Source organism: Larus michahellis, chromosome 1, assembly GCF_964199755.1.
Source record: "Larus michahellis chromosome 1, bLarMic1.1, whole genome shotgun sequence".
NCBI lineage: Eukaryota > Metazoa > Chordata > Aves > Charadriiformes > Laridae > Larus > Larus michahellis.
Genome location: NC_133896.1, coordinates 140,400,589 through 140,415,322, shown reverse-complemented (window position 1 = coordinate 140,415,322; position 14,734 = coordinate 140,400,589). Strand labels below are relative to the sequence as shown.

The window sequence follows — 14,734 nt, the reverse complement described above, 5'->3', positions numbered from 1 at the left end:
GACTTTAGGTGTCCCCGGCCCGCTCTGAGCGGCCCCATGCCTGGCAGCCACAGACCAGGCAACACCACACAGGGGTATTATTCACCTTCCAAACCCCAAGATAACTGACATATTTAAGGCTGTGCTGTACCGAGGCTAATTAACCTTGCCTGTCACTGTGCTTGTCTCAGTGGCCTCACAGCGTGCCACACTGCGCAGGGCAGACGTGCCCAAAGGCACCCCCCTTTTTTGTGTGTAGGATGATGGAGCAACCATGGCGTAATGGCCTTTGAGGTCTGGCAGGCTTCTCCGGTCCAGCCGCCGCGGCCGATTCTGCAGGCTGCAGAGACGCCGAGCAGATTCAGCAAATGCTGGGGATGTTAAAACCTACACACTGCGTGTACCATATAACAGATTCAACCAGGAGAGTGGGAAGAGGGAAGCAGTCCAAAGATTTGTAGCTGCAATTCAGCCTCTTCTGGTTACAGTTACTACACCCACAATTTTGCTGTGCATTTTTATTTCTATAGACGCCTAGTGAAAAGCACAAAAAAACCTCAGACCCAGCCTTTAGAGAAAGTTCCCTTCTCTCGCAAGAAATCAGTGCACAAATCCTTTTCTTTCACCATGGTCGCCATAGTTGTTACTTTGCTTTGGGCATTACTACTCAGACATATGCTTCAGCCCAGCTGCCAAGAGCTCTTGGACTTATGCTAAGGTTTCACATCACAGCATCAAAACTTGATGTCATGCATTTGCCTAAAAAGATTTCCTGGAGTCCAGGAAAAGCCTGCAGTTGAAGCTCCCACTTCACCAGACCTTTTTATAAGCAGGAAGAAGTTAATCGGTAGAGGAGATGGAAATATCCTCAGGAATCAGCGTGAGGCAATGGGTTGGGTTCCTGAAGGTGATCAAATGGGCAGCACCAGCAGAGACCTCAACCCAGGCACAAGGCATATTTCTCCGATCTCCTCCTCCAGCGCCCACACAGCAGTCCATCGAAAAATTGAAATCCCTGCCCAGCAAGACCATGCACTGCAAACACGTTCCCTCAAGGAAACAGCTGAAAGGTGAAACCGTAGGTGATGTGACTGCCATACTCTTTTAACCATTGCTAAAAGTTGTTCAAGTCCCGCAGTCAAGAAAGGAAAGAGAACTTTACAGTTGGGATGATTACACAAAGAAAATGTTCTACAAAGACTGTGTTTTTTCCCCTTTTAACATCAATAAGATTGAAAATCCATAGCAAATACACCCTACTTGCTGAGCGTCACACAAATTTTAGTCGTTGGCCAAACCAGCTGATTGACAATAAAATTCCCTTGGAATTTCTCATCATGCAGTCCATACTTCTGCTCACTGTTATCGTAGTCTGTACCTCTGTTTCTTAATGATCTTTGCTTATTTTGGGAAGTCTAAAAGTTTAAAAGGTTGAAACCTCTCTTCTGACTACCAAAAATTACAAAAGGCCTGTTCAAAAACTAATTGAAGTGGTATAATATGAATACACTTATCAGTATAAATACACAGAAAACACAAACGTGGCCTGGAATTTCCTTTCTTTAAACAGAAAACACATTAGACAGAACCTTTCGTTACAGACTGTCCCCGGAGGAAACCCACTAACGAAGCTCTCCACTCTGTATCAGTGAGACCTACCCCTTCAAACAGTTGCATGCTTTCCTGTTGGTGAGCAGAATTTTTTAGGCAGGCTCAGGACTTCAGAGAAGATGTTTTACAAACACAAAACTAACAGGCTAGGAGCTTATTTCCCCTACTTTCTCCAAGGATAACCCCCTCCCCAAACCAGCAACGAAGAAGTCAGTGCACAATAACAGGTTGCCCAGAGAGGTGGTGGAGGCCTCATCCCTGGAGACATTCAAGGCCAGGCTTGATGAAGCTCTGAGCAACCTGATCTAGTTGAAGATGTCCCTGCTTACTGCAGGGGTTTGGACTAGATGGCCTTTAGAGGTCCCTTCCAACCCAACACATTCTATCATTCCATGATTCAATACCAGAATCAGCTTCGGAAGTACTTGAACTGAAGACTTCAGAAGCCATCAATCCCAACTAGTCAAAAACATTAATTCTACCTACTAAATCATGCTCTAAAAGCTGCAAGTGATGCATCAGTGTAAAGTTCTCCCCCTTCCCTTCCTATTAATTTCCAGATTGCTGGAATGTATGATAGGTTTTAAGCGCTTATTATCTTAAGTAATTTCTTAATCTTCAAACCTCTGTCCCACCACTGATAAACACAGCAGACGAAACAAACTATATGCTGTTTCCTCCAGGGCTAACACGGGTGCTGATCTCGTGCTTCCAGCATTAACCTCAGCCAGCAAGTTGTCTCATCCAACGCTCCCTCCCTTAATCAGATACATCCTTTTCACAGTATGTGATGAGACTAGAAGATGTCAAGTCCATGCCTACGACAACACAGCAAAAGACAAAGCCACAAAGGTAGAAATTACAAAAAAAAAAAAAAAAAAAATTAAAGGTTGATATTCAGCAAAAAAACCTGCTGTACAGACCAGGCTGATTTAGATAACCAGCAACCAGAGAAAGCGGCTAGTTACATTTCAGGAGCTTGGCCCATCATTTTATTTGCAAACAAAAATAAAAATGAAAATGAGGAGAAGGGCTGAGCAGTGAGGGTTTCTGAGCCTCCAGCCAAGCCTCAGGATGAACAGCAGTAGAGCAAAGTATGTGAAGGCACTGCACACCAAGCGACATTCACTGCCAAATAGTTTTTAAAAAAGAGGTTTTAACCTACTTTATCTAGCTTTAAAAATAAAAAAACATTTAATCATTTTGCTCAGTCAAGTAAAATAGTACAATTGCACAAGTTAAAAAAGGCATTAAAAATCCAATTCTGTTCACGTGCCAATTCCCTTTGAACATCTATCCTTAATGTCACTGAATCTAGTTTACATTCCTGAAGGCTGAGAAGCTCTACCATAAGCTACAGCAAATTCTTCACAAGCTTTCAGGAGACGAATACACACTTGCCATTTCTACAAAGGCTTCGCAGAGCTGCAATAAAGAGCGTTCTCACATAACTTCAAGAGCAATCTGAGATTAGCCTCTGAGATGCGAGACTTAGAAGTTTTAAAATACAGGGACTGTCCCTCAAACAAGACTGACATGTATTCCAAACAGCCAATTTTAAAGACAACTTGTGGAATGCTTTTTTTTTTTTTTTTTTTTTTTTTTTTAGGAAATATGCAAAAATATTTAAGAGAAGAACAAATACACGTGCAGCCACTTGGTGTGCCTCTCAATGTAATTGCTTATGTTCAGACCAGCTTTAGACGAGCTACCTAAGACGTGAGTATAAAAACCAATCTGAATGCTTATGCAAAAGCAGGCAAATTTTCCATGTGGATACAATCAAAGGATGACAGCAAGCTTTTAGTTGTGCGGCAGTCATATACCTGGCAAATATCTAAAAAGAAGATTGGGGCCCGTTTTTTCAGACATACTAAACTACTAAGAAAATGAAATCCAAAGTAATGAACAAATAACAGTGGAAAAACCTGCATTTTTACCACAGTATAAAATATAGACTACTAAAAAACACGAGTCTGCACTGCACTTGGGGATCTCAATCTTGGATTTCGGTAAAAAGGGCAAAACTAAAGGCTTAAGTGTGGATAGTGTTTATCTTTGCAACCAAAGAAAATCACAGAGTTAACTGATGCAGGTAAGTCCAGGAGGGTGAGCAGACCTTAACAGTGTGAAGGCACCTGTCCTGTAACCCCCTTAATAAAGCCACACGAAGATGGCAATAGCTGCTGCCAAACTAAATGCCTGGCGGCAAGCAGATGGGCAAAGTAGTTGTCGTTCAGTTGTCGGGTTTCATACATTTGTGTGGCCGGCCTGCCACCTTCCAGCTGGACCACTGCTTTAGTCCACTGCAGTCACAGCCACTGGCGAGAATCAAAGCCAATAAACAGCCTAAATCCAGAGCATACACGGATGGCTAACCTTTATTTGGAACATGGTGGGGGGGAACCCTGATAGAATCACAGAATCTTAGTGGCTGGAAGGGACCTTTGAGATCATCGGGTCCAAAGATGATAGATAGATCACAGGAATCTCAACTACACTGAAGACTTTTAAGGAAAAGTTATAAACATGAAAATAAAATAGATAATGTTTGAAACTGAGCTGGAAGCAACATCACCCCCTGCACCCCTCTGCTGTGAGGCTGCCTGGAGTAGCACCATGCTTTTGGCAAGCCAGACAGAAACATGGTGACAAACTGGAGCCCACTTATAGTATAGCTGAAAGAGTATGGATAAATAGGAAAAGCTAAATGAAAAATTAAGAGAAAGCAGGAAAAGACTAAACATTCACAGGGTATAAATAAACATCATGATGGGAAGAACTGATTTAATATGATAACAAGAGGATGTAGTTGAAAGGGAAAACCTCAGGCAAACTTCCTGACATCACACCAACCTCTAACGGAAGCAATGAAATCTCCTCTCCTATGGGACTGACCACCTTGGGATGACAAAGACTACAAGAAAAATAAAAGCAGACACCCCATCTTCTCCCCCTAGAAGTAGGTTTCATTCAACAAGCAACATTCAGAGCACCAGCCCCAATGGTCATCTTCAGCTTCTACTCCAGTTCAACAATTTTATGGCAATATGTACAGTTTCCTACAAGTGTAATGCATACCAAGTTTCAAATGCTTTAAATCTGAAATTAGGCAGCAAAACAAGGCTTTGAGTTACCCAATCTTATACACATTTTCTGCTCAGCAGTGGCAACATCCTCACATACATGACTAATACATGAAGTCCTTCAGCGGTGATTCAAATGCTCCTCCATCATTTTAAGGGCTAAGTTCTTGATTTTGGCACACATAACACCCTTTTTTTTTTTCTCTCTGTCACCTTTAAAACAGAGGAGATTCTCAGCTGTTATGCTTGTCTCCCCATCCCTCTGCCTCGAGTCACACATTCGACAGTGGCAGGAACACTGCAGTTCTGCAGGAAACTGATATGCTCAGGTCCTTTGTCATTCCCTTAATTCTGCACCTTAAAGACAATTCAATCTACTTAGCTTTTGCTATGAACCCTCTCCTCTAATACTGTTGCCAAAGCCTACTGCCATCTCAGAAGACTAACAATAGAGTTCTAAATACTTGGACATACTGAAATAGGATCCTAGATATTTATGTTGCTCTTACTAGCACTTCTAACATAAGTACCTCTTGTACTTGTAGAAGAGCTATTCCTGCCAGAGTTTTTTAGAAGGCAGCAAAGGTATCATTATAATACACTCCTGCTAATGCAGCTGCTTAGTCTCAAAATGCATGAGAGTTGAGACAGGATCAGTATCGGAGACTACCTGTTGATTATTTTTTTTCTTTATCTATCTGTAAATGAATCAAAACTTCTCCGAGTTCAGCCTTGACACAAACTTATTCTTCTGCTCCACAAAGTCAGATTTAATCACACAATCCTCTGTTAACTTTACATCCAGTTCTGATTTTCAAAAATTGCCCTCCCACTCTTCGCATAGACTTCAGCATCCCACCTACAATCTCTCATCTATTCAGTGCTCGTTTTGTTCTTCAGTCTTGGCCTCAGTCCAGTCTTTTCACAAAGTGTGGAGAAAAGCAGGGAAAGACAAAGAAGTACAAAACCCTACAGCTCCCCAAAGAGAAACCACGGGCACTCATTATAAAAAAGTACCCCACACTGGAGGGGCATGGGGAGAGACAGGGATGAAGACTCCTCCTGAATTTCATGAGGCATTCCATACAGAAATCACAGATATAGATGTGTGTGTGTGTATACATATGCAGAAAACATGTATGTGTGTGTATAAGTAAGTACATGAAGAAAACACATGCATATATTGCATAGATATTTTTATTGAGCAGAAAACCTTATCAGCACCATTGGAATGACAATGACGAATGCAAACTAATTTGTCAAGTCATGCAATAGGTACTAAGTTTGACAGTGAATGCACAACTAAGCACCATCCCAGTGCTACAGCCTCCCCCAGATCAAGATTTCAGGGCCAAGAACCAATTCACCCAGCGTCAGACTGGATTTTGTGGCAGAGCTAAACCACGCAACGAGAGCAGCGTTCCTTAGGCACCATTATCCGATCACCTCAGTATCCCGGGTTGAAAGGCCGGCCCCACCACCACCAGCCTCGGCTGCACGTTGCTCCAAGACCCCATTCATGGATTATTGGGCAGTTGCGTGTCAACATTTTGAAAAGACCATGTAATTCAGCTGTCAAAATGTTGATGTAAAAGAAAGTATCAAAATAATGATTGGTACAAGGTACCAATTCTTCATTCAAAGTTTCAGCAGGTTGTAAGTCACTGTTACTGTAGCTGTTTCCCTGATACTGAAAATTCCCGTTCCAGTGTAATTAAACTATGCTTTGGGAAAGATCCTGGATCGGTTCTGTCATGCAGCCCTGGACCACCTGTTGAATTGCAAATACAGTTTCTGTTCACACACAAGACATTAGTCATGAAATCCTCAGTTAAGACACTAACGAAAGGGTCCCCAATTAATCATTGTATTCTTCGCAAGAGCAGATATCCTCATTAGGAAAGCGGCAGGACAATAACAAGTTCCACTTTGAGGGTGTCCAATTAACTCATCGACTAAATATGTGCCAGGCAACTTCGACCGGCCTAGCTTTTCCAATCCCCTCTTTTCTAGCGGCATCAACTGGGATCCCAGTCATGTATAAAGTAGCGGTTCTTTCCACGCTTTACAATGCCTTTGAGAACACCGCCAGTGGACAACAAACAACAGCCGCTGAAGTGTTTAACAGGTCTTTCACTTGAGCCCATAAAAAAGTTAAGTGTGCTCTTGGGGAGTTCAGCGCAATTAAAAAAAATAAAACCCACCCTCTACCTTATAAACAGGGAATAACTTAACCTGCTGACAACGAGCACGATTGGAGCTCCGTCGGGATCATGTCACGCCTCGACTTCTGCCGAACCTCAGCAGTGGGTGATCCTGCATACAAAGCAAGCGCTGAGACAAAAGCGCTATAGGGTGAGTTAAGGACAGCGTAGCAGCTTTCAGCCTGGATTCCCAGATAGGCTGTCAAGTAAAATCCCTTGCCAGGGCAGGATTATTCCCTGGAGTATACCCTTCCAATGCTTTGCCTCACCTAATTTTTTAAGTGTCTTGAGCTTGGAGCCTCTCGGTGGTTTCGTGGGAAGAGCTGCTCTGCAGCCCAGCAGGTTTTGAGGCTCGGCACAAAGGAGGGCTTGAACCACGGGCAGCCCCCGCTGCCACCAATGCAGAAGGAGAGGCTTCTCCAGAAGGAGCCAGAGCAGGATCCTGACCTCCAAACTACCCTCCTATCCTGCTGCCTGAAAACCACCCAGACTCCATTTTTAGCTATCTCACCATGACATTGCCTAGTTACATCCCCATTTCTCTGTTTTTTTCCAAACATGGCATTCACTTGTTTTAAACCGCTAAAAGGCATCACTTCTGCACTTTGTCATGAGTCAGAGAGAAGTTCATTTAGCATCTACTTTTCTTCATCTGTTCCTTGTATCATTCCCATTTCATTTCATTTCTGCTCTCTGGGTTTCAGCACATTTGTAACCATCTCTCTTGCACTCAGAGCTTCCCAAGTGTAAACACTAAGCATTATCATTACATGTTTGCTCTGGAGACCCTCACATTCATTATTCAAAATGGCACTGGGCATTTTTGCTCTCAGAAGTACGACAGACACATCTTCTGTCTCTATTACCACTACCGATTCCTGAAATACCATCATCTGCTCCACCTTTCTGCACCTTTTGGAGAGGAAAAGAAAGGAGCTAATGAACTAAGGAAAGGGAGAAGGAATGGATAGATCAGGAAAAAGTATAATTAAAACATTGCAGAAAAGCACAAGACAGAAACAACATCAAAGCCTCTAGCTAAGGTTCTTTCTTTGGTCTGTAGGAGGAACTGTGTCTCTGTATCAAAAACTGTACTACATCAAGTGTGCACTCACCATCCTGGAGGTGACCAAAGGCATCTTGCTCAACATGGGATAGAGCTCCACTCATTGCAGATCAGAGACTCACCCACAGGTTGCAGAAAAGGATCGCAGCTTCTCATGCCCAGCCAAAACCAATTGGCCCCATTTGCCCGTTCACAAGTTTATTAGTACAAGGAAGAAACTGAAGACGAACTACTACTTTAAAAGCCTTTCTAAGCACTTAACTCCAGCTATAGTCCTCAGAAATATTTAAACTAATTGTGTGTTTGAATGTGGCACATACTTCTATTGCAGACAGAACATCACCAGATTGCAAATGCAATCAAAAGCCCATTTTCTTAGTTTAATTTGCCATTAGTACAGTGCAGGTTTATAGAGCCAAACAAACAACTACAACTAGAGTTCTCATTGCCATTTCAAACCGTTTCCAAGCAAATATCATAGCAACATTATCAGAACCTCGAGTTCATTTAATCCCAAATTCTCTATAATAAAACAACACTAGCACCTGTTAAAAACTAAAATGAAAATGTAGTCCTCCTGGGTAAACTGAGCATCTCCCCAGCTCCAGACCAATAAGGTCAGACTCCTGAGACAAAAGCCACCATTTAAAGAGCTCTTCGTGACTTGAAGAAAGAGAAGAAAACCCCCAAACCCTAGGTTTTTATATTTATCACACAGTAAAGAGTAGTGCTTGCAGATTTTTAATACTTACCAAGCACTGATGAATGTACTTATTTCAACCTATAATATAATCATATAAATGAGCGGTAACAGACTAAGCACCATTTCACAGATTCCCCACTGTTTCATAACTATGAAGAAAAAAACCCACTCCAACTGCAGCAGCAGTGGAAGGCGCCTCTTTACTGCAGGAGCTCAGCTCCACGCAGCCAGCGAGCACCACTGCCCTGCAAGCATCAGCAGCTTGGAAAGGAAGCGAAAGAGGCCTTGTCAGGAAAAAATCCGTTGTTTCAGCTTAAACTGCACTTAAAGTGAACGCGAAGTAGCTGCCCGTGTTACAGAGAAAGAAATACTGTGTTACAGGGCTGCAGGACGGATGACGGCAGCGAGCGCTTGCAAATCTTGATGGCAGCCCCTCCGTTCCTATCCTAGAATCACAGAATAGTTTGGGTTGGGAGGGACCTTCAAAGGTCATCCAACCCCCTGCAATGAGCAGGGACGTCTTCAACTAGATTGGGTTGCTCAGAGCCTCATCCAGCCTGGCCTTGAATGTTTCCAGGGATGGGGCACCTACCGCCTCTCTGGGCAACCTGGGCCAGTGTCTCACCACCCTCAGTGTAAAAAACTTCTTCCTTATATCTAGTCTAAGTCTTCCCTCTTTTAGTTTAAAGCTGTTACCCCTTATCCAATTGTAACAGGCACTGCTGAAAAGATTGTCCCCATCTTTCTTGTAGGCCCCTTTTTGGTACTGGAAGGCTGCTATAATGTCTCCCCAGAGCCTTCTCTTCTCCAGCCTGTCCTCGTAGGAGAGGTGTTCCAGCCCTCTGACCATTTTTGCCCCTGTCCTGGTTGGCGGCGGGGTGGCCGACATGGGGAGCACCCCCGAGGACCCCTGCCCTGGTGGCACCAGCGGGGGGGTGCCTTCGGGGATGGGGGCAGGCAGCGCCCATGGGAACCGGCACGGCCACGGGGCCACGGGCCTTCACGGGTGACCGGTCCCATCAGCCCTATTCAGCCCCGCTCCCTGCGCACAATAACCAGCAGCCGCGCTCCCATAATACGGGCCTCCCCCTTCTCCCTGCTTTTATCATCCTTCATATCTCAATGATGACAGGACTGAAAGGGCTTCTGATGGGAAATGTGCTTCGAATTAGCATATTTCCCCCCGCGTACAATGGAGGCATTAAGCCGCTGCGTTTTGAAAGTCCAAACAAAAGCAGCCCAGGCTGTTTTTAGCAGCGCTGTTTGAAGTTTTATTCACCCCCCCCTTCTCTCTCTCAAGTTGCAAGCACATTTAACAAATTTTCACTCTTTCTGAAAAGAGGGAAGCGTGACCTATAAAATCTGTTTTAGTAAATCGTATTATTTGATACATTTCAGCCTTTAAACGTAAAAAAATAAAAAGCGCCACCCTTTTTGATGTGGCAAAGAGCAACATGGTGTCTGTTCAGTGTTTACCACAGGCTTGGGGCCCACCCCCCCGTGAGCTTGTCTGGACACCACCAGCACTTGCACGCACCCCGTCATTGAGGATTTCGGAACTCAAATACATTCACAGTAAGCCAGCATAAAGCATCCTGTACCCACAGTTCAATTCTCCCCCTGTACCAGGGGCACACTGCTGAAAATACTGGTTTTCAATGGGAAACCAAACAGACGTGCTGCAAGGAACAACAAACCAGCCCCCCCCCCAGCCCCAGGATTATCCTTTGGTTTAACTCGAGGGTTATGAACAGGGGAGCTGAACCTCAGAAGTACAACCTTTATGAAATGGCTTCAAATTAGAAAGTGAATAGCTATTTACCAGGGAAAGGAGGGCAGAAGGAAGGAGATGGAAATGGAAGTGACACAAGGCTCAACACAGGGAGGAGACGAGGAAAAAGCACTCCTGTATCAAAACATCTTTGGGCAACAACTGCTAGAAGAACAAATCTACCTCAGCTCAGTGTGTTGGTCTGTAATTGCTCATTAGCACAGCTGGATCATTAGGAAGCCAGTTTGTGGCTTTCCTCCTATGTTAAACAGCATTTTCTCTGAGAGGAAGACATAAGATTACACGATCAAAATGTTTCTCAGAGGAAGGGTTTGGTAGGTTGTGGTGGAGTTTTTTTTCCCTCCTTCTTCTTCTTCCCCCTCCCAAGATTTCCAAGGTATTTATGTAATCTTCTATATGCGGCACAGCTAAGAACAAAAATCATGCTCCTTAACAACATGAGATTACAGCAGAAAAGCAGAATGCCAATGAGATCCCAGGCAGGCAGCCTGCAAGTGAGGTGGATATAAAAACTCTTCAGCAAAAAAGCCTGGGATGCAGCCTGCAGAAGGAGTCTTATAGGAGAAATGTCTGCTTTGTTCAGATTCTTCTGTCTGTTCCAGGAAATTTTCCTGAGGATCAGGATCCATCTCCACTCCTTCATTCCATTAGCAGCAATGCTCAAGATACTCAAGAGTCTCTGCTGTGCATGAGCACTTTGCTCTCAACCATCCGCATTTACCCTGCCAGGTGCCAAGCGGCCCACGCAGCGTCCTGCTCCCTCCTGCAGAGTGCCAACCCAGTGGTTTTTGCAGATCTGCATTACCTGGCACAAGAAGTGTTTTCACTTACCAATTTCCACCAGAACCAAAGAGCTCCTGGTGCAGATGCGGTACGGTGTCCATATGGCAGCCATGCAGCAGTGACTGAGGGCTAACAGTATACATATTCCTCCCTCCTGCAGATGTTCTCACACTCTTCTCACCAAAACGTCCTCTGCAGCATCAAGCGCCTACAGCCCAAGGGATTGTCCACTAATGACCCACACTCTCCTCTGATCACCAGCTCAGCCAGTAATGAGCCAACTTTCCCCCCAGGAAAGCTTCTCCATAGTCTCCAATAGCCACACATTCACAATGTGTTTGCTGTATTTGAGGCCACACATGACTGAATGGTGACTTTCTGACCAAAGGGGGCTAAAGAAATCTGGCTGGTGAGTACTGTGGCAGTATTTGTCTACCACCACCTGTAAACTGCCTTTAAAGGCTGGACACGCACTTTCCCATGCTCTGAGGCACTTCACAACTTGGTACCAAAACAGTGGACAAGACCTTCACATGGCACCCAGAAAGGTCTCATGTCAAAACAAAAGGAGGAAGGACTTAGGATGCCTTTCAGAGACCTTCATTCAGTCATTAACAGATGGACGAGAGTAATAAAGCAGTCTAGGCAGGAGACAGAGGAATTAACGACCAAAATGGAGATTCATTTTCTCACTCATACTAGGATGAGCAGAACTTCACTTTGTAAGCACTCCTTCTGAGATGAATCCTTTGGAAATGTTGTTCAATCAACTGCCACGACAGCTTGACACAGAAAATGAAATAAAACAGATTTCAGCTCCATTTACAAACAGATTTACTTGCACCACCACAGTTCTTACAGGTCACAAAAAGGTGGTAAGAGAAATGCCCGCTAAAAAGGTCCAGTAAACTCAGAAATGACATTTTAGGCTTCTTGAGGATGGCATCTATCAACAGAAACTTTAGGTAAAATAGTCTCAAAACTTTGAATTTAGATCAAGACAAGAGAAGGCTGAGAAAAAAAGCCCTCCACTGATTAGGAGATATTAAGTCTCACCTGTGGGATTTCTCTTCAGGATGGCTGGGGTGTGGAGAAGAAAGAAAGTGAAAGAGGCCAGAGCAGGGTAAAACAGTGCCTTTCACATTGCCGATGCTCCAAAGGGACCTGACCACAGTACTTTACCAATCAAGGAAATATTCTCAAATTCCAATTATTCTTCAGATTCACTGGATTCAGACCAACGATGAGTACACTGCACATGCCGCCATCCGCTGTGGCGTTCTGGCACAGGGCAGCACCCTGCCAACAACGGCACCACTCTTCCTTTCAAAAAGCCCCTTGAAAGAACGCTCTGTGTTCTCATGTGATGAGACGGCTTTTTACAGCTCAGATCACTACAGGGTATTGAACCCTGACAGTATTCCTACCGAAGGTTCACTTGCTTTTTCTTCGACCTCAACAGGTACGTATGGTATCTAAGCTAAAATAAAACCATCCTCATTACATTCATTTTGTCATCATGAGTCACTCTCTTGCTGAAACAAAACTACCTTCTCACCTCCACATTGAGTAAGTGTTAGTAACTTCTCCAGTATCCCACCTACTGCTATTTTCTTCTGTGCAAGTGAGCAACATAGAAGTACCTCAGAATATGCTTCACGCTTCAGCTTTCAGCAAGAAGAGAAAGACACAGAAAACGTTCAGGACATACTATGCATGCTCCTGCAGGCAGAAATAGTTTCTGGCTTTCTATATTAATCCCATGAAAACATAAACCCCAAAACTACAGGCACTCAGACAAAGATTGATTTGCTGCGAAGTGGGACAAGTCCCTTATGTCTCCTTTCCTGTCCTTTTAACTCAGTCTAACAAAATTGACTTCCGGGCTCTTTACTATTTTTACTACTTTATCAAAACACTGCTCTGACTTGGGGAACCTGGCTGAAGGTATGAAGTCACTGCAGAGGTGATTTTTGGTCTTCTCAGGATATGGTAGAAATTTGCTAGTCTAAAATTTCTGCTCTAAATGTGAGCGCTCCGGCACTCATTCAGACACACATAACAACAGACGTTAAAGAAAGCACCCTGGGCTCTTAAGGCTGCCCTGGCACAGAAGAACAGGGTCCCATAAAATAGAAGACTCCCTTCAAGTCAAGGCTGGAGAGCTGGGAACACCAACTATTGGAGCTGGGCTGCAAGCCACATCGTGACCAAGATCAGGAGAGCGATGCAAGTTGGCACGGAGCAGGGCGAGGAAGAGAAGGAAGTTCTTCCCTACATCTCATCCTATGCACCCTACCCCATCCCAGTTGGAGTGCAGTGCTCCTAGGTGGAGTGTTAGACATGCTGGTCCATCCTGATAACAACTGTTTGAGATTTTTCCTTAGGACACAAAATGCCTACTACCAATAGAGAGGGGGTCCCACTTCCCACCCCTATGAGTTGAAGCACTGTTACGAATATGCTGTGTAAATAAACCCTGTGCAATCCCACAGAAAAAAAGAAATTGCACACCTAAAGCTGAGCAGTCACAACTGCAGCAGAGAGGGAAGACATAAAAGCAGCTATTTCCATCTTAAAATATTTGTAATTTCTACTGCATAACTCATCATTTTCTTTTTGAAAGGCCTTTGCTTCTCAGTGCTGGTGTAAATCCTAAATTTAGAGACATGTAAAAGAATTTCTGTTCCTCTACAGTAAGCATTATAGAAGGATTTTCTGCCTCCATCTCTCCTTTGGACCACAGTTCAGCCTAAATTTAACCTTTCTTCACTGTACAAAATAGTTGATGTGCATGTAAATGAATGAGATTAGAGGGGAAAGTATGTTTTTGCTTGGAAACATGCTGTTACAATGCAGTACCGGAAAATGAAGTATATAAACTGAGTAGACTGTCCTTTTGTGTTTGCTGAGATACTTCACAAATGTAGGACAGGTGTATTATCCTTTTTAATGCATAAACTAGGACGGAAAAATTGCTTTCACAAACACTAAAATCACTTTATCGATCTCTCACAGTATGTGCCTAGATTTCTAGATGGACTCTAAACTACAGGGGCCAATTAGATACAACAGATATATTTAATCATGTAAAATTACCTGAACAGAAAACGTTAACAAATAAAGTAAGCTACCATTCATGTGTGCCACATCTTTCAGGACCAAGAAAGCTACTTTCAAGTTATCCTCAAGGAACATTTCAGTAATACTTCTCTTGTATGCCTTAAACCCCCTCTGACAAGCTCTACTGACACAGTCATATTTTTCCCATTTGCATTTTCACATCGTTTGAATGCATGCATTGTCAGCCTCCTCTGCTTCCACCTCTCCTTTCCTACATTATGTGCAGTACCCATTTGTTTCAGATTATAAAAAGCACTAGTGGATTCTGAAGCCACTAAAAAGAAGTAGCCGGCATATGGGATCTGTGGGGAATCTGATCCAGTAAGTGAAATGAGTCTCAACTTTGGAAGCAACTGATAAATAGGCGAGAAGTTTCAAATATTATTA

General features: G+C 43.7%; 1 protein-coding gene across 4 annotated transcripts in view; it reads right to left on the bottom strand.

Moving 5' to 3' along the window:
• GPM6B (glycoprotein M6B) overlaps window positions 1-14,734 on the bottom strand; it is a 111,775-nt gene that overhangs the window by 33,447 nt on the left and 63,594 nt on the right. The window lies entirely within an intron of this gene.